The sequence below is a fragment of the Rhinolophus sinicus genome, linkage group LG10 (assembly GCF_036562045.2).
Source record: "Rhinolophus sinicus isolate RSC01 linkage group LG10, ASM3656204v1, whole genome shotgun sequence".
NCBI classification, from domain to species: Eukaryota; Metazoa; Chordata; class Mammalia; order Chiroptera; family Rhinolophidae; genus Rhinolophus; species Rhinolophus sinicus.
This window is the reverse complement of record NC_133759.1, coordinates 101039730-101061452: the sequence shown is the minus strand read 5'-3', so window position 1 is coordinate 101061452 and position 21723 is coordinate 101039730. Positions and strand designations below refer to the sequence as shown.

The 21723-nt window shown below is 38.1% G+C and overlaps 1 protein-coding gene across 8 annotated transcripts in view; it reads right to left on the bottom strand.

Annotated features, from left to right (window-relative positions):
- The window catches only part of TENM2 (teneurin transmembrane protein 2), a 1556107-nt gene that overhangs the window by 1031502 nt on the left and 502882 nt on the right, over positions 1-21723 (bottom strand). For all 8 annotated transcript variants that reach the window (XM_019740878.2, XM_019740872.2, XM_019740888.2 and 5 more), the window contains one exon: positions 19389-19500. The gene's annotated coding sequence lies outside the window, so the exon portion shown is untranslated. The remainder of the gene's footprint in view (positions 1-19388; positions 19501-21723) is intronic.

Sequence of the window (21723 nt, the reverse complement as noted above, 5' to 3'; positions counted from 1 at the left end):
CCATTTCTCACTATGTATCCCTATTGCAGTAGAAGTCCCTCCCAGGCAGGGACTATGTGTTTGACATCTCTACATCTTGGTTACCAAGCTCAGTACCTGACACATTAAAAGCCCACAAAATGTTTGCTGAATGTATAAATATGTTTAAATTTAAATCTAAATCTAATGTATCTTTGCCAGTACACTCTAAAAATATTTCATTTTTCCAGGAAATTCCTTTGCCCTGAAGAAATACAATGACTTATATAATTTAAATCACAGAAGCTGAGGTTTACAGGACTTTCCCGGCCTGCTGATTAGATGTGGCTTCCTAACTCAAAGGGGTAAGAAAATCAACCTAGAGTGTATTCAACCAGGTCCTCTTCAGGTGACCCATCCAAGTAGCACAATGCTTCATCAAGCCATTTCAAAATGATCAATTTTGCAAGACTTTTGTGATTTACTTTCAGTGGACCGTATAAACATATAAAAAATAGTGTTAGATTTTAGACAGTGGCAAGTGATGTAGCTTCTTGTGTCATTTCTTCCATAAGAATAGTAAAGAGCAAGGCAAAATTCAAACTACTGACTGGCATAACAATATGGGTGAATCTCCTGTCATTGAGTGAAAGAAACCAGATCCCACATCCCCAAAATAATATACACTGAATGACTCCATTCACACAAAATTCTAGAAAACCCAATAATATATACAGTGACAGTAAGTGAGACAGTGGTTTCCTGGGGGTGGGAGTAGAGATAGCATGGATTACCAAGGGCTGTGAAGAAAGTTTTGAGGTGATGGGATTAATTATGGTGATGGTTTCCTGGACGTATACATATGACAAAACTCATCAAATTGTACACTTCAAATCGGTATAGTTCACTGTACATCAATTATACCTCAAGAACGCTGTAATATATTTAAAAAAAATACACTAGAAAATTTCCACTTAGGATGATTTTTAAAACTTTAAATATGTCATCAAATTAGCAGCATTTTGAATTTTGTAATTACTTGGTATGTGCCAACAGCCTACTGCAATGCATTCCTTTCTTCCTGTCACCCGTTCCTTCTTATTCCCCTTCTGAAACTCCACACAGGCATCACCATTCCCTCCTCTTAGAAAGAGGTCAAAGGGCCCTTCTCATTTTTCACTGGGTGATTGAGCAATCCTTTGGCTGCGCTCTCCAAGAACCACTGACAGAAGACACCACAGCACGTTGAGGACCGTGAGTCCGTTTCTCCTAAGGGGAAGGATGATGAAAACCATCTTTTCATTCCAGGCCCTCACCACATATAGTGATAAATTCACTTGCATGTTGTGTTTCGGTATCCAAACCCTCTTCCTCCCACTCCAGACGCTGAAGGACTCCACCTGGTCCTTCATTCTACACCGGGTTGGTAAGACAAGGCACACAATTGAAGACTTGGGCAATTGACTGGCTTTGAGCAAGTGCTTTCCCTGTTTTCTCATCTATCAAATGAGAACAACAATAGGACCCATCACATAGAGCTGTTGTAGAAGTTCACGAACATGTATTAGCTACTAGAATATATTTTATTAGTCATATTAAACACACACACACACACTAACCTAAATCTAGAGCAGGCGTCAGAAAACTTTTTCTGGAAAGGGCCACACAATAAATATTTTAGGCTTTGTGGCCCAGGCCATCTCTGCCACAACTACTCAACTCTGCTGTTGAAGCACTAAAGCAGCCACAGACCATATGCAAACCAAGGGGTGCGCTGTGTTCCAATAAAAACCTCTTCTACGGACACTGAAATTTTAATTTTGTATACTTTACACATGTTGCCAAATATTTTTTCTTATTTTGATTTTTTCCCCAATCATTTAAAAATGTAAAAATAATTCTTAGCTCACAGACCATATAAAAATAGGCAGTGAGTCGATTTGGCCCACGGGCCATAGTTTCCCAACTCCCTTATGTAGGAAAAAAAAAGAGATAAATCCTATATATGGCCCTTGTTTGAGACAAATATTCATTTCAAGGCCTCCATCTGATGTTAAGTGACATGCTGATAGACAATATGCTAAAACTTGATCAACAAAGCCGTTACCATAACTATGAGATCCTCCAGAGTGTGCTGGAAATGCTGTATCAAGTGCCAAGATTTGCTTTACACTGAATTTTTTAAACTTTCGATAAAAAGTCACCAACAGCTATTCAAGTCTATTTCTACTTGGTCGTTAGAAAAAATTCTTTCTCCTTTCATTTTATTAGAGGCATCTTGAAAGGAAATTAACAGTTTGTCACCTTAACAGTGTGAAATTATGCAGACGAAAACTGTAATTTATAAAAGATACTGTCTTTTATTCATTTATATTCATAAGCATTTACTAGAAATATCTGTATTTAGAGGATTTAAAAAAAATACTTCAAAAATTGTAAAAATATCACTAAACTAAAAAGATTTGCCTAACTATATCTACAATTTTATGCTAAGATCTCGTCCAATTTCTAACCAGCAATGCCTTACTTACTTGTATAATGTACCAAACTACATATACCTATAGTTTGATGTGAAACAAATGCTATAGCAAGGTTAAAAACATGTTTTAGTTCCTCTGTTTCTTATCCGTGATGTAAGTATACCACAACATGCTATAATAAAAGCAAAAGTTTTCTTCAAATTGCCACTAAAATTGATCATTTAATATCCATTATAGTTCCGTTGGTAGTTATTCATGCGTATGTATATTTCATAAACATCCCAATTTTGAAACTAGATTCAGCATTTTTCACACTTCCCATTTGTAATCACCCCCCCATTTAAAAAATGAAAATAGGCTTGTGGGGTTAATACTGCAATGAGCTACTCCACATCTGGTTATCGGAGGCATATTTCCTGATTTTAAAAAATCACAAAAAGCTGCTTTTATATGCTTGGTTTCTCCTTCTGCTATTACCCATTTAACAGTAGTTTCACATACAGCCAGGCATATGCCAAACACAGGGCCAATAATAAAAAATACTGACTTAATATAATTTGCTTCCTTGGCTGCTGGGAAAGCAAAAAGCGTTGAAACACTGTTTTGTGTTTATTAGTAAAGCTATTGTAGAGGGTGATTGGGGTTTCATTATAAAAGGTCCACAAACAGTGTTAGCACAAATGCCAATATACATGTTAGAATTGAGTGCAATTTTAAGTATTTTCACTCACACGGTTTTGCAGAATCTACAACTCAAATAAGAAATATATTGTGTTTTAACACCACCACTGACTAGTACACTATTTGTCGCATTGATCTCCATTGTAAACGCTTCGAACCTTTCTACTTTCATGAAATGTAATGGGCAAATACATTCCCTGGAATCCTGAGGTATGATTAGTCACTAAGCAATCAGAAAAATCACAGCAAGGCATACTTCTGAAAGGAATTAGAAAGAGTAAAGATCACTTCTCTATTTGTGTTACATAGCAAATCACACAATACCTCATCGATGGTACTGTATATATTAGCTAACCACTATGGGCTAGCTGGAAGCTCATACATCAATGAAAAGATCTTTGTCAATTGCTGTATGCCTCATTATATCACTAAGATTTCTTGGCAACAATTAACAGTTACCCAATTCATAGAAATTGCCTTTATTATTTTTGAAGCAGCTACTTTCTTTGGCTTTAATGACTAAGAGAATAGAGACAGATGTCTCTGTTGCTAGGGAGACTGAATTAAAAAAAAAAAAAAAAAAACCTTTGAAACGAAGTAAATAAGCAACTACCATCTTTTTTTTAAAAAAGGAGAATTCTGTGAGTTTTGAATTAACTATTTGTTTTAAAAACAAACCAGCAGTAGCTCCACTTTTTAAAGGAAATACACTAGAATGGTTTATTACTGTTCTTCTCTGACAGTAATAAGTCATTAAAGAAAGAAAAGAAAAATAGGCCCACCTGTGCACTCAATATCAATTGAAGCTGATTATCAGGAACTGGTACTTTCTTTGTAGTGGTACCTGAATTCAACAGGAATTACCTTTTCACATCATCTGTCAATCCTCCATCACTAATGAGAAAGCAGCGCCTCCCTGAGTTAGAAACACCCAGGTCTTGCAGACGAGCATTGCCTGCTGAGTTCTTAGAGCTCATGCCCTCTCCTCACCTAGCTCCAATCTTACCTGCAGCCCCTTGGCCAGTACTCTAGGCTCTGGAAAACTAGTAAAGTGATCCAAGCCAAGAACAGCTTGGCAACTGGGCCTTACCCAAGCAATATTTTTCTTTAAAATCTCTCTATGCTCATCCCTTCTCTTCTGCCTTTAATCCCTGATGCTCGACATAACACACCTAATGCACTTGCATTTTCATATATCTTGGGCAGGCACACCCTGTTCAAACCCTCCCCGCCACCATCCCACTCCTTATATCACTATGGTCTAAGAAGAATGATCTCTCTCTCTCTCTCTCTCTCTCTCTCTCTCTCTCTCTCACACACACACACATACACACACACACACACACAAATCTGGTTTGAAATGAAATCACATGCAATGACAATTGCAATCCACCTCAATTCTTTGAAAGAGCCCTTAATCTCCTTTGGCATCTATACAAAATCACCCAAACACCTTTTTTCCCTGTTCTAATTAAACCATTGCAGAGCATCAGCATTTGATTTCAGTATAAACCAAACATTGAATGGGCCTTTTTATGCCTATTTGCCTCTGTGGCTTGGGTACCTGAGCGCTGTTCACAACATTCTTCCTTTGTGAAAGTGTATTTCAAGCTCCAGATACTGGACTTACACAGTTTACAAAACTATAACTTGAAGACTTTCAGAACTTTTTATTAAAATTCTAATTAGATGAGATGAAATTCGCATGGAAGACAGACAATCATGGGGTCACACTGGATGAAACTGGGTCCAAATCAAGCAATGCAGCCTTTCCAGTGAAAGCAGCAGCTTTCGAGTCCACTCTTCTGGGCTCAAATCCCATTTCAACCATTTATTTGAAGTGGGACTTCCATCCATTGTGTGACTTTTCTAAGTCTCCATTTTGATTGTAAGCTGTTCTTATTAAGCATTTCATAGGTTTGCTGTGCGAGTTAAAATGATGTAATGAATATAAGTATTTGGTCCAATACCCAGCACTAAGGAAGCACTCAATATGGTGGTTGCCATTATTATTATTATTATTATTATTATTATTATTATTACTATTAGCTGCTTCTCAGCTTTCTGAGACTATTAATTGAAAATCAAAATAAGCTTTCAAAGTTTTTACTAGATTTGGGGCCTGTTCTCCTCGGCATTTAATGATCATGTAAGAGACACTTGTATTAGATACCAATGGTGATCTATTTCCAAATACCGTTTTCACTCTGGATTATTTCATTATATAATGAGATTGGATTATTTATTTTTTAAAATTAAATTTGGGTGACAGCTGTTAGTTAAGTTACATAGATTTCAGGAGTACATGCAGGGTGGTAGATGAGGGTAAAGGGGATCAAATATATGGTGATGAAAAGAGAACTGACTGAGTGGTGAACACACAATATGATGTATAGATGATGTACTATAGAGATCGTATTAATTTTAATAATCGCTTGCTCATCCCAGTCAAGCTAACTTTACAAACACCATCCTCCCTCCGTCTTGTCAAAGGCCACCTTCTCATTATTTGAAATCAAGTCAGAACCCTACTTTGGTTATTAAGGGTTCCTGATGAACTTCAGCTACCTTCTAGCAGCGATTCTCAGCTTTATGTACATACACAGAACATTCACTGGATGTTTATCGGGCACCTACTATGTGAAAATTACTTTTCTAGGTTCCAGAAATATACCACTGAACATTTCAGCGAAAGACCCTGCTCTCTTAGTCCCAACCTTTTAGTGGCAGGACATTAAACACATAAAAACCTAAGCCAACAAACATCGGCTTCAACTAGTAACTTGAAAAGGAAAAAAAGGAAACAAGTTGATGCGAGAGTAACTGGAGAGAGAGCTGATAGTCAAGAAAGATGGTGCCCCAGTTTATGGCCATCCCGTGATTCTCTGCACTACTCCAAAAGGCCCACTCAGCTCATGTAAATTACAAGAAAAGGACATGAGCTGAGAGCTAAATGGCACAGAAGGAATGACTACACGAAGATCTATAATAGGTAAAGAGCATTTCTGTAGAAGGGAAAGGATAGAACAAAGATTCTAAAGAAGGAATGAACTTTGTACACTCAAACAGAAAAGAGGACAGTTGACTGCCATAGGTGAGGATGGGGGTACATGCCTGGAGGTAAGGCGGGAAAAGCAGGCATTATGGTTCCCAGGCAGGATTAGATAATATTACCTACACAGCTTTTTGGAAATATGGATATGTGTGTGCCAGCCTAGACTAATTAAATCATAACCACTAAAGGTGGCATCTAGGCTCTGTGTGTGTGTGTGTGTGTGTGTGTGTGTGTGTGTGTGTGTGTGTGTATGTGTACGTTAGTTTCCTAGATGGTAATAAAGTACAGCCAGTGTTAAAGGCCACTGCTAAAGTGCTTTGTAGTCTCTAATAAGGAGTTATCATTACTATGTTGTTTTTTTCATTAATGTTCCTAGTTACTTTTTAGTGTCTCATCTCCCCATTTAAAGTTTGTATTCCAGGCATTTCTGATAATTATATCTTTGCAAAATGCCAACTAGAGAACTATGCATGCAATAGACGTACAATACAAGGCTATGACTGTCTTCTGTGTGCCTAAATCTGCTTAGAGTGCACTAGAAAAACAGACTTATGCTTCCAGGCATATTCCCAATTACATTTAAAAAAATAAACAACCAGGTGCATGCAAATTCCAGCACTTAGCAGCTGGCTCACATGCATTCCCTTCAGGGAAATGAAGATACTGGCTAGGAATTCTCCAAAGTACTTGAGGAGAAAAGGAAACAAAGGAGGGTTCTTTTGATTTGGGGTTAGGAGATGAACAACACTAGAACTTTCTGGGCCACGAGGAAGAGGGTCAATACTCCCAAATGCTGATAAACATCCACCAAGATGTCAGAATTCCAGTGCCTTGTCTAAGAGGAAATAACTGTGTCCCCAGTTTTGAAAGTCCAAAATCAGAGGTACAGAAGAAAGAACTAGCTGATGAAGGTCACATGAAAAGCAAAGAGGGAGATCATAAGCAAAAAAAAAAAAAAAAAAAATGTTTAAAAATGACTGCTGGCACATCCAGAGTTCCAAAGAGTCAATCCAGGATTGTTTGAGGGAGGTCTAGCTGTGACATCTGTCACCACAATGGCAGCCAGGGTTGGTTTCCATAAATCTCTGCTTCATATGCTCAATTTAAGAGAATGCCGTTCCCAACTGGAAGAGAATCATTCTTCAGTGGTGGCTGACAAGAAGTGCCAGAAATCCAGAGCGGCTTCTGGGTAATATGTGATGGGAAAGAAGTTATATGCTTGGTAGTTTGTTCCTGAACATCTCATAGTGGAGCACAAAAGTAGTGACAGCTGTTAAGCACACCAGACTCCTGTCAGCAGTGTTCCTACTTGCATTGTGCAAAAATTTGACCAGTAGATATGGCCAACCTGAAACAGGGCTTCCAACATGGTATATGTACATATGCTTTGATTCTAGTTCATTATGATAAGGTTTTTGGATTTGAACATGGGTTTGACTCTTACATCTGCCACTTTCTAGCTGTGTGACCTTGCCAAACCACTAAAACACAAGCTCCGTGAGGATGCAGATTTTTAATCTAATTTTTTAAGGATACAACATTAAAAAAAAAAAAAAAAGATTAAAATCAGATCCAAACCAAAAGTCAAAAGAACTTTCCTTTGTCTCCTTTGTCTTATGTTCTGAATCTTTAAAATGGGAATAATCGTAGTATCTACTTATAGTTGTTGTTTTTTTTTAAGTATTTAATGAAATAATGAAAGCAAAGCAGTTTGTTCATTGCAAAGACATAGTAAACATTGAATAACATTAGTTGAGGAAAGACCAATGTGAGTATAATGCTTTTTGGCAGAATATTAATAATATGATAACTTTCTAATTATGTATAAATATTTTAACAAGTGGGGTGCTCGCTCAGCCCATCTAACAATCATTATCTTGATATGATCCCAAATGCAGGCTCCAAACGTCAAACTAAGCACTGTATTTCTAATAATGGCTAGAAATTATATCCAGATTTTTTATTCACCTGTTTCAGCATCTTTGCTTTGAAAACTCCTCCCCTTTCTTTTTGAGCTTAGTGTAAGAAAAGAATAAAATCACCATGGTGACAACTGCCCCCTCTTCAGAACACATTCAAATTTATGTAGAGCTTTTCTTGAATGCTGCTGTGTCTTGCCTGTAAATTGTCTCTTGGAGTCACTCCAAGGTTAGGGGAATTTCTTTATCACTTAAGGTCGCCTTCAAGGATACAAAAGAGCAATTTGGAGTTCATGATCTGGAATTGATAAATTTGATAATAAATAATTCTATCTATTATATTGGAGTCAGGCAAATTATTTTCAAGGGACTTTATGTTAAAAATATTGTACTCAATGTTGTGACTAAGAGCGTTATCTATTTAAATTGTGAGTGCAATACTTTTACTTCCTAGAATGTCTGGTCAAGACATTCATGGAGCATCACTTTAGAGAGTTGCCCTACATAATATACAGGATAAGCTTGGGTCCTGACACAATAGATCAAACGAGTTGAGGTCTCTCTGTTTTATATTTAACATAATGGTACCTTGAAGTATACTGTGAAATAATTGCTACCTCACTGCTGGGTCCATCTAGGTCAGGAGATAGAATCTGAGAGAAAATTCAAGTAAGATTGGCTGGTGAACAGAAGTTTGAGGGAGCACAGAAGGTATGAGGCTGGAGTGTCTCATGGAATGTTGTGGGAATTAAATGAGACCATGTATGGTTAGTCCTTAGCAGAGCTGGCCCATGACATAATGTGGTCTCCCTATGTTAGCTATTACGAAGTTCTAGCATTTACTGTTGTTGTTGTTGTTGAACTTCAACATTTGGTCTAAAAATGTATCTACATTTTGGGGAAAGTCTCAATTTGTTTCGAAGATTGAGAACTTAAGAACTAAAATGGCCCTCCAACGCAACCCTACAACACCGAGCTTATGGTTAGAAGCAAAATGCTGGATATCATATAGATACAACTTTAAAATAGTAGGCACCTTTAAAATTACAGGCAGAAGAGTTTTGTTTGACACAGTCCTCAGAACTTAAAACACTGAACTGGGATGCATTTGGGAAGGTGTGATGTGGCATGTCTTATTACAAAATAATAATAAAAAATCACTACCATTTCTTGTACCTCAATTAGGAAGTACACCAAAAGCAGAACTACTCTATAAATGGCTAATTTCACACCTCCTCATCTAAACTGAAGAAATTTCCATATGTGAAGAAGCAGCTCTGGAGGGAGAGACTAAAACCTTCAGGTAACTTTTCTGAGAGAATTTCCCTTGACAACCACAACTTGGAACACACACACACACACACATACACACACACACAGTGCAGTACAACATTACTTGTCTCATGAATCATCCTGTTTCATGTCCCATGAAGATAGCGATGCCGCTATGCCTGAGCGTAATCTCTTTGCTCCCTACTGACGTGCTTTTCCATCCCACTGCTGGCAACGATGAAGATTCCTGACAATTAAACCTGATTTGTTCCTTTAAGAAAACTCAGTGGTTAGTAACATTTTATTTCCTGAAGCCCCTACTAGTGGTTCAGGAATGACATCTACGTGCACTTTTGAATTGATTCGATATCTCCATTCGTGGTACCAATGTTTCATCTGACATTGGAGGATCTCTAAAAGACTTTTTTTCAGTGACACAGCTGACCTCATTGAAGGTCGTGCATCTATTACATTTTGAATCCATTCACTTTTTCTCTCTACGGCAATTCCATCAAAGTTCTTAGGTATACTCACACAAATATAAAATGAATTTTCTAAGTGAAGGACCCTCAGTGGAGAGAATTCACTCATTCATTAGGAAACTATTTACTAAGCAACTATGACCCAAGGAGTTGGTTAGGTCCAGGGGATTTAGTAATAAGAGAGGCAGATACGGTGGTTGCCTTCTAGGATCTCAGATTCACCTGGTGGAAAGGCTGAATCAAATGAGCTATTCCAAAAAGATTTCTTGCTTGAATTTAAATCATAAATAGAAGTGGCCATAGACAGCCTTCACCTGAGTTCTGTGGTTTAGAGAGGAGGGTCACCGGTTAGAAGGAACAAGACGTTAGAGAGAGCAGTGGTGCCCCACAAACCCATGGCTTCACCCTTTCATGGTAAAATGAGAAAGCTGAGAGCTTTACCAACCTTATATTCCACTAATTCTCTATTCAAACTCTGGATTCTTGTCCCAGGGGTTCCTCCCCGGAATTTGCTCACTCCATGCTTTGTTCTTGCCAGCTTCCTATGGTGTAGTTTCCCCACCATATTTCCATCGTTACCTTCCCAACGGCCACCACCTCATACCATCAGTATTATTCCTTAATATTTGCCTTGATAAACTTATGTTCCTTAAACATACTATCTTAGAAGTTAATTATAAGAGGTTAAATATATATATATATATATATATATATATATATATATATATATAATAGTATTATTTGCTATGACTGTACGATAGCTATAAAAATAAATTTAATTTTTAAAGTATTCCTAATTTCAAATTAGATACTGTTGGCCAATGAAAGCTTGGAGTCCAAGCTTGCTATCATTTTTTCTAATGAAGAGAAATTACCAAGTTTAATAGAGTTCTTAAAGTCACAGCAGATGCAACTTGAGATGCTTGCCTTGAAGGAAAGCATGCAGCAGAGACATCTGAAATGGGAATCACTTCCTCACTGTCCTATTAATCATTTAATGTCCTCCTGTAACACTGGTGATATTCACTTCGCCTTTTTGGTAATAGTGGTCTAACAATGACAATAAAAAGAAGGATGCTGTCGCTACTGCTGATAATACTACTAATAACTAAAACAACAAAAAGTATAACGATAGAGACTTACTATATGCCCAGCCTTGTCTTAAGCACTTTTGGACATGGTAACTCACTGCCTATGAGGGAGGCAGTTTTAGAAAGGAACTTGCAGCCCTGGAAAGTTTAATAATGTGTTCAAGCTCAGCGTTATCAAGTTTAAGAGGAGTCACTCGTCAGATCTCGACTCTAAGTCAGACAGACCATGTTCCCAGCTTCGCCATTTACTTTGCCATACTGGGCAAGCCACTTTAACACCATTTTGTAGAAGAAACCGAAAATTTGAGAGGTGACAATTAGATGACATTATATGCCTGGCATAAAGACTCAATAAGGGGGAGGAAGAGGAGGAGGGGAAAAAATGGTATTTGATTCCTTCTGCTATCATTGATTAGCCATTTAACCTTGGGAAGGTTGGTTAGTATCTCTGAGTGTCACTCTCCTCATCTCTAAAATGAGATGATATCAACTCCTGGATAACATTGTGGTAAATGTTTAGAAATGGCTGCAGTGAAATGATAGCACAGTAGCTGTATGTAATCGGCCCTCAGGAAGCACTCCTTGTTATTATTCCACAGTGTGCTTATCAAATCCCAGCCATTATTCGCAGCTCATCCTGCACCATCCATCCTCCGATGCTTTCCCTTATGTGTTCTGCCCACAATAACTACAATAACTCTTTCCTCTGAATTTCATTTCACTTAGTTCATTTTTTAAAGATCCAACTTGTTCTTCCGATGTAATTGAAACGTTTAAAAAGCAAGACAGACTTACGTATTTCGACCACATATCACTGAACACACTATAGCCTCCTAAAATGCACACAAAAGGGCATTTAGTGAATTTTTTAATTGATAATTTACAAAATGAAAAAGGTATGACAGCAGTACCTAAGAAGATGAATTCTGATCTAAGTAATAGAAGAAAGAACAGTGTCTTTTGCTTTCTGAGGATATTTTTCCTCTTCAAGTTGGCTGTCCACAATACTTGATAGGAGCGGCATCATCTCCAGCTGGAGGATATTAAATACTCATAAAAATAGGATATTCGCATTTTTGTAAAGTGATGGTTGAACAACCAAGACAAGCTTCACAATTTGGCCGAAAAATGGTCACATTCTAATATGCGCTCACTTATCTTCTCCCTTACTTATTTTCTGATTATAAAAGTTACAGAAGTTGTGGTAAAAGTTAGGAAAATATAGAAAAAATACATAAAACAGAAAATACAAATGACCCACTATCGTCTTAGAAACAACCGCTATTAACATATCTTAGTATGTCTCTCTCACCTTTTCCTTTATATTGTTCCATACATTTTAAAACTAAGTGTACTAGGATCAGGCTATATACACTTTTGTGCAAACAGTATTTCCACATTCTTGTATATTCTTTTAAGAGGATAAACCTTTTAGGGCTACACGGTACTTCAACATTTTGATGTCATTATTTAGTCAAACGCTTACTGGTACACATTTAGGTTGCTTCCAAATTGACCTTATTTTACATGGTTCATAAGGGAACAGCATCCTTCCAGATGCATCTTTCTGCCCAGTAATGATCCTTAGCATATAACGATAAATGTGTCATAACAGGTTCAAAAGTTATAAGCCTTTTAACATCCCCAGCACTAGTCACTCCCATAGACAGTGGCTGGTAACACTTCACACCACATGTTTACCAATACCAAGGACAATTATTATTATTTTTTTTAATCTTTGAAAATTTGCCTAGAAGGTCAGCGCCGGTAGCTTACACTTTATGGACTTTTTAAAACATCTTGCTCAATCCTGAACAGAAAATACCAGTCCTTGAGACACTCTCCCTTCTGCTCAACTTATAAAAATTACTTCCAAATGAAAGACACTGCATATGGAAGATAACCATGTCAAATTAAATATCCAAGGAGGCCATTAGACTTTGTGGCCCCAACGCTGTGGCAGCCTACACGTGCAAACCAAAATCTAAGCCTGCAAATGCCTCAAGGTTGCAAAGTCAAAACACTAAGGACAACCATCCACAAAAAAGCCAACTATACTCTAAGCTACAGCCACACAAAGATCTTCTTAGTCTGCTTCTGACTTTTCTCATAAAAATCTCTCCCCATGCTCCTGTCGGTGGACCACTTCTAACCACTTTCGGTTTGACGCTGCCCAATTAGAATCCATTTTTGCTCAAATGAACTCTTAAAATGTTTAACGGGCCTCTGTTCATTTTTTTTTTAACAGTTCTGATGTCAGAGAAGAGGAAACCGAAGGAGACCCCCAACAGACCCCAGGAGCAACAAACAACCGAAAATAGGTACCTGTGGAGTCCCTTGGGCTCACTGCTTTCTCATTGCGCTGGGGGTGGTAGCTAAGTTCCTCTCAGATGCCTCATTCTAGCTCCACAGCTTTTCCATTATGAACTAGCTTTTAGGCTTTCCTTGAGCATTTCTTTTCCAGACTGAGTCTGAAAACGAATGGTGTCAGACTGGGTCTAACTTGGAAACCGGACAGGGTCAGGAGTCAGACTGGGTCCGACTTATACAGCAGACCGGGTCTCGAGCCAAACTGGGGTCACGCTGAGGTCTCAGGTGAATACAATTTTGTTGTAAGGCTGAAGAAGCAGGTGAACCTTACCAAAGATAATCTTGAATTACAGATGTCACAGCTGAGAACTTTTAACTATCTTAGACAAGTTTATCCATTTACCAGGTGCCTTTGGCCAGGCACTCACTAAAAGGGTAGAGGGGAAATGAATTTCTTGCCTCTATAATTTCTGGTATCCAGGATGAGACCCACTGGGACACCCCACTCACTTCAGACCCTAGACAGTATCCTGGGGAAACGCAAAAGCTGACAAAGGGGGAATATTCTTACCAAAGTAGCTCTCCCTATCTCTAGCCACGTGGTACCTATTCAAAGGACAAAAGAAAAATTTCAAGTAGTCCCTTCCTTTCCAAATTCAGATTGACAGGCAAAAAACATTGATTATCAATCATTTCTCTCCCAGCTATTTGCCCCTTGTTTGCCTCATTCTGTGTCCTGATAATTTGGCTTGACAACCATCAGATTGGAGGCCCCAAGAATATGGTGGAATAGAAATGTGAGTTGCACCCCATTTGCATCTAAGTGGACAGCTTTCAAGGGAATTGTCTGAGTCTTTATTTTCATTATCTTTGGGAGTGGCTCCAGATCTTAGGAGGCTCCAGGTCTTTGCGCCCTCTTTGGGGACCCCACTTGTGTCCATGGGGTTATTCAGTAATGCCAGGAATATTTACTGTTTATCTTGGCTAAAACCTGACAAGGTATTCAGAATGATTGCTTTTTGTTTTTTGCTTCTGTTTTTGTTTTTAACTAGCTCTATGGTCAGAATAGGCCAAACTGGAAGCTGATATCCAGAGCTTGATAGGAACTTTTTTTAATGCCTCTCCCACAGCTGAAATGAAACTCTGTACCCAGAGGGAAAGAAAAACATTATGAAGCCACTGTGGAAGGATTTACTAAAACATTCCAAAGAAACACAACTCTAAATCTTTAATACAGGAATATTTTGACTTCCATCCTAGTTGGAGATCTTCTCCTTGACATACAGAAGCAAATTGAGGATAATATAGTTGGACGGCTGGGTCAGTTTCTGGATCTCATGCAGGATGCAACCCAATTATTTGTGAAACCGTGTTTCCCCGAAAATAAGACCTAGCTGGACAATCAGCTCTAATGCATCTTTTGGAGCAAAAATTGATATAAGACCTGGTCTTATTTTACTGTAATGTAACACGGGATCTTATAATATAATAAAATATAAGACCAGATCTTATATTAATTTTTGCTCCAAAAGATACATTAGAGCTAATTGTCCGGCTAGGTCTTATTTTCGGGGAAACATGGAATTAAAAACCACTGTACTGGTTTTACAAATCAAGTCTTTATCAGAATAGCATTGCAACTCTAGTAACAATTCAAAGCTCACCTACTCTTTTTACGAATCCTCAAAACCTCATCCGTTGATCTCAAAAGGCTTTTAGATATCGTGAAAGATTTAGATTTAAAACCCAAAATCCCTTCTTAGAAAAGCTTACATCCTGTCTCTCTGTCTTTGAGATGTTTTACCTTGTCTTCTCTAGGAATCCAGAGCCATCTCCTGAAATGCAAACTTTAGGAAGGGAATTCTTACCAGAGAGAGAGAGAGACAGAGACAGAGACAGAGAGAGAGAGAGAGAGAGAGAGAGAGAGAGAGAGAGAGAGAGAGAGAGAGAGAGAGAGAGAGAGAGAGAGTCTATTTAAAAATTAAGTGAATGAAAAATCTTAAAATTCTTTTCCACAAATATTAGTAAAATCTTTAGCCATCTGAGCAGGTAGCAGGTAACTTTCACTTATTCTGTCTGCCAGAAACACTATTTGGATCCAACTGTTCTTTTATAAACTAGTGACTTTACTAGATCATAGTTTATCAGATAACAGTCTTCATAATAAAATGTATGTCTTTCTTAGAACAATCCCCCACTTTTTCTTGTCCAATAAATTTCAGCAAGTGGATCAATATCTGTACTAACAGTTTGTACTAAAAAGTATGGTTCTTCTCCCTCCTTAGATGGGCAAACTTTAGCAAGACATTTCACCTCTCAGGTCCTCAGTTTTCAGGATTAAAGATGATTTCGTTTTATGGTTAAATAACTAATTGATGTTTAAAAGTAATAAAATTTAAATGTGGCACATGGTATGTATTAATAATGTTCCTTTCTACCTTTTATTCCCTTCATACATTGTTGTATTAAAGCATCATATATTAGTTCTACTTACATAAGTTCTATTTCATTCTTTACATTTCCAAGACAATATTTTTTGAGATGTGTAGTATCGCACAGCTCTATGTGAGAGAATGTGAAATATTTAATGAAAATGAGTTGTAAATCTCACAGTATTAAGAGAGAACTCAGGCATGTAGTGTAGGAAAGGAAAAAGAAAATCTCAAAAGGCACTTAGCCGTTGAGTATTAAAGGGTGTTTTTATGCTGGCAAAAAAAAAAAAAAAAAAAAAAAAGAAAGAAAGAAAGAAATAGGACAAAAAAAAGCTCAGTGTCATACTTGCAATAGGATGTTAATACTTTCAGTTCTTACATAGAAGTGGATCTTAAAACAGAAAAGTTGTGTTAATCTTATTTTTTAAAGAGACTTGGTCATTTCTATGTTAAGCACATATTAATTGCTATGAACTTTTTAAATGGAATGAAAGTGAAAAATGTCAGCTTGTAGTCTAATGACAGGGAATTAAATCCACACATCACCCATTGAGGGACATGCTCCTGAAAACACAGCCTTGACAAAGGTCTGTTGATTTTCCCAAAATGTCTACCTAACGTAGGGTTCTATTTTAATAATATCAGAAATCAAAAAACATCCATTCTGTTTAACCCTTATCAAAGGCAATCTTTCAAAGTATCGGGATTTTATTTTTTTCTGCGATTTTAAAGTTTCTTTCTCTTTTATGTCCATCATTTAGTGAAAAATAGTCAAAAAATATACTTTTAGTGAGGACAGAATCACATCTTGTGTTTCATCCTACTATGGCTGAAAACAGATATGACTGCCCTAGAACAATGGAAATCTACATTTAAATCTAGTATTTTCTATGAATCCAACGTGAAAGAAAAAACGTTTTATGCACTACTTCCAATTAAGCAAAGAAGAACCATAGAAATGTTTAAGGTAGCTCCCTGGCCGGAAAAGCTGTATACCATAGTATACTGCTTCTTATGAGCAAAGAGAGTAGTATTTAAAACGTCAGGCATAAGCCTAAATGAAAAGGAAAAGACCAGGGGTGGGCTGGGAGGAAACTAACAATCTGGGAAAACACAAGCTTATGCTTAGAAAGCCTCCGATTGCCTGGTAAAGCCAGTGTCATTTATTCTATTAGAGCTGGAAAATTACCCTCTAAACGAATAGCGGAGGGCAAAAGCCTTGCAGAGTCCTTTTCAAAGTAGGTAGGTATTTCTGGAAAACAAGTTCAATGGAGAGTAAAATATAATGCCAGACAGTTAGCACAAAGAACTTCTAAAAGTTGGTAGTAGCTTTCTGCAAGCCAAGTCCTGCCTAACTGACTGACTGTCTTGTTATTTAGACAAAATGTAAAACATACTCGGTGCCAGAAGCAAATTATCAAAGTACGGCCCTAACTGAACGACAACACAACATAATGAGAGCATTGAGAAAACTTCCATTTCCAGGCCAGCGTGTTAGGCAGCGTATTAGGCAGCGTGCTTTCATGATTACACACGTTCCCAAGACCCGGTAGCCTTTCCACACATCCACATACTACTCATTATTGTTTCCCTGCTTTCCTGACTACCAGGTACCAAAGACCCACCTATATCAGAAAACTGAGTCACAGGTTAGATGATAAGGTTAGGATGCTGAGCACAAAAGAGGAAAAATAGTGGATGATTGTTGGATCTAGCAAGGTCAGAAAAATCCTGTAGGAATCCAAAACACAGGCCACATCCCCCATGGCAGGCTTCATGCTTCCAGGTCCTGTCCCATCAAACTCACCTCCTCTAACTGCAGTTTTCTGATCTGTCACTTGCTCTAGGAGAGGACAGATGGGCTAGCCTAGGATATGCCAGAATCTTAGGTCTGTTTCACCATACGCACTCCTATTTGTTCCAAAATTGACAACTCTACATTTATAATGGATTTCCTAAGTACACGGTGATATTTCCTTAAGGAAAAAAAAAAGAAGAAGAAAGAAAAGAAAAAACAACAATGGTCCCAAACTTCCAAGACAGAACATGGTACTGGGGGATGTCCTGGGAAAGAATGGCATTTGCTCTGCTTTGTTCACTAGCAACCTTGAAGTCAAAGATATGTCCAGTAAATTCCAGCTTTCCGGACACAATCCAGTTTGATTCTAAACACCAACACACTAGAAACACCCATGCGTTTGAGAAAGGTAAGGTGTACTGAGCATTATTCATTTGAATGCCCTTTCTCAGAATCAAAGCATAATGAAATCCTAAAAGAAACCACTACCGCTCTAAGAGAAGATTGTCCCCACTCAGACCACACACTAAGGAAGCATATGGGGACAGCAAGAAAACCTGTGGAAAGCTAGCTGTGCTGGACAGGGAGATTTCAAACAAGTTGCCTGAATTCCAGTTTCTTTGCCAGCGCAGTGAAGCTAGAACTGCTGGTGATATTCATTTATCTCTGACAGTGTATCCAAGTACCAGGATAAGTAACTTATTGCATCATCTACTTTGATTGTCACGACAGCTTCAGGAGATTCCCATTCAGGCATCCTATTATCTGCTCCCTAAGTACTTCTAAATGGACGGTTCCAACCAGGCTATCTGATTTGTACAATATGCCCACCTTTTTCATGAGGGTATTCACATTGTCACCCTTCCCTTAAAGCCATTCTCACCCCCACAGCCACCTAAGACCTACTCTTCACTCATAGCCTCATTTGGACAGAAAAAAAAAACTTCTGCTAGCGGTAATAAAGGAAGTGAAAAAGCATCAATTCAGATACCTTTTGCATTTATCCATCTAATCACTCATAAGTCTCTATCATGTCTCCTCTCATACCTTATCCTAGCCCACAAAGCAAATTACATGCTCAAATTACTAAAATTATGCTATGAGTAGTATTTTAGGGAAGTCAGATCCCCCCATCTCCAAATTAGAATTGTGTAATGCATTACCCGTCCTCATAGAACCTTTTAATTGCCCCACCCAAAAGGGAGCCATCTTGGTAGGATCTGGCTCATAAAACATATAAAAGCAAGCTCTAAAACGCAAAAGACTAGAGAAAAATGGATATAAGAGGCCCAAGAAAGAGACTTAGGAAGACATTTGATATATGGTGCTAGATGCTGTAGAAATATACTGAAGACGCCAGATCAGAGGATTTTACTAGGCTCATTAGAAAGGCTCACCAGCTTCCTTTTTCTTTTTGCTTGTACACATTAACAACATTAAACAGATCAAGGTGGCGAGGTTTTGCCATCCAAATGGTCTTTACACACTACAATGAGATGCTATGTGGTCCAACTAATCCCAGTCATCATCTTTTATGCCCATGTGTACAGAGCAAATAAGAAAAGTGTGGTGGTCTAATTATTTGTGGAGACCAGGGGAAGAGGAAGGGGAATGGAAGGGTACCATCCAGGTAGAAAAGAGGCAAATGCTCCACTGAAGAATTGTAGTCATTCTACTGAGTTGGGATGGGGAGACACAACAGCAGATTTCAGAAAGAGAAAATAACAATGTAAATTACTTTTGTCCGTAAGAAAAAAAGCCAGGGGGGCGGGAAGCGGGGGAAGCCAACTTTCCAACACAGACCTGGAAAAGCCCTATTTTATGTTCCATCGGAAAGCACCTTGGGTCACCAATGCAAACACAGCTTAAGGCAGAGCAAAATGCAAACTTGTAGCTCTGACTCCACTCACCAAAAGCGTGGATCAGCGATGCACAATTCTGCGAGCTTTTCAGGAGTGCTCCACAGAAAAGCCAGTGACGAAGCAAGCCCCAGACTGCTAGGCAATAAAAAGCTGGATGTAACTGTTGAAAAGAAAAAAAGAAAATAGATAAGATTCAAATGAGCACATAAAACAAAACAAAACAAACAAACAAAAAGCATAAAAATGCAAATAAAAACCATCCATCTTCAAAATGGAGGAAAGTTGGGATTGGGGCTAAATGAGCTAAATTGCACACCTTACCCTTTAAAATTCCTTTCAATAGAGGCATGTAAAATATGTTATAAAACACACTAATTAGTTCAGTCACTTTAACTATGGCACACCATTACCATTAAGATACAAAATTACCACACAGTGTACCCATTTGTTATCCTTCAAATGTATTGCTGTTTATAAAATCAACACTTAAATGCATGGTATTAGAATGGGAGGATAGTTTAAACGCATCTTTCTAGAAATATACAGATTTTAAGTTTGTGCTTCGCATTTCCAAATGATTTACTTCATCTTAAAATTTACAGTTTGCTCATCCATACAATTTGAGCATCATTTTGCTGACGTTTAAATTCAAATACTTGCTCTTTAGTAACATGGTCAACAGGAAGTGGAGGTATATTATGTATCATAAAAGTCCCACTGACCCCAACACAACTTGTTTTGGGCAAATGACCTAAATATTCACCACCTAAAAATGGAGATTTAATAGCACTTATTTCATAGAAATATTGTGAAAAATAAACCTCTATCAAAAGCACGTAGTACAGTGCCTGACGCATACCCCTTCAATTCCTACGTACCGTCATTATTGTCATTGGTACCACGATTCCAATGACACATGTCTGAAATGTCATCAACAGATTTTGGGCTCATTTCCTAATGATTGATTTTTTAGAAAAATGCAAACCCCCACCCTCCAAACAAACAAAAAAAGTCTAACCATTAAATGATTAAATGAATCCACAATGAGACATTTATTATTCATTAGGTTCTCTTCTTCTCTGGCCAGAAGACTGGGCAGTGAGGCAAAGTGTGATTCCCTAAGTTCGCAGAGGCATTGGTGTTAATTCAAAAGGAGAAAGTCCTAACAGAGAAGGAGTGACACATATTGAAAACAAATAGCTCTAATTTCCTGGTTTTGCCCAAGTCCACATGTAAAGATGAAGCCCTTCGTCAATCAGCATTCCCAGACAGAGTGTAAGATGCTCTGAGGAGCTGAAGGTGCCAATTTGGCTGATCCATCTCCAGTTCCTATGAATGGCCACAGCGGGCTAGAACACTTACTTAGTCACACGCCTCACAGTGGCAAGCAGTGTTTTCATACTGATGGTTCTATCTTCCCGGACCACTCTGAAAAGCCTGTGTGCCTTCTACGAAGATCTCTGGTCATGTGGAATCGATATCGAGTGCTAGTGTCTTCCCGACAAGTAAGAGGGCTTGTCACAATGCAATGGAGAGCATGGAATTTCTATCACAGCAGACCTGAATGTGAACTGTGTCTCTACCACTAGTAACTACAACGTCATGCAAGGTTCCACAGACCCTCACAGCCTCAGTCTTCTTATCTGAAAAATGGGAGGAGGGCAAAACACCTACGTACCACACAAAATTGAGTAATAAGAAAAGGTTTCTGGCACACAGTAGGCATACAGCAAATGTTGATCACAATTTCTGCTTTCCTTGCTCTATCTTACTTATTATGATACCTTAATAATCTGATTAGAAGGGAATGGTAGACGGAGAACTGTCTTATCCAGACTCTGTGTCTTTAAAAGACAAATTGACAAGACTAAACAGAATTATAAGACCTCATGTAAACTTGCTTTGTTTTTATTTTGTTTTACTTTTCTCAAGTTTTCAACTTGGTAATCAGAACCCAGCAAAGAAATATGGTGCTTTGATTTCCTCCTTAGAAACTCTGCAGCCTTTATTGTCTTTATATCACACAACTTTAGCACTTAATTATATCCTACCTTGTAATAATTAGGTGTCCTTATAATCAAGTCTGTTTACTCACTTGTGTAACTCCGGTCCTTTAATCTCCCTTGACTATTAGTTTTTAATGCTATTAAAAGCCACAATTTAACAATCTTATTACTAAATGAAATTTTAGCAAGGATATTTTGAAGACAATTCACCAACGGGTTGAATGTAAAAATTATTTTTAAAATTCGGAATAGAACAAAGTCATAAAAGTAACCTCAACAGAAGCAGCACACTGACTGGCTGTGCAGCTTTGGGCAAGTCACGGCCCCTCGCCTTTCGACCTGCACGTGAGCCCGCACTTGAGTCAGATACTTGTCTC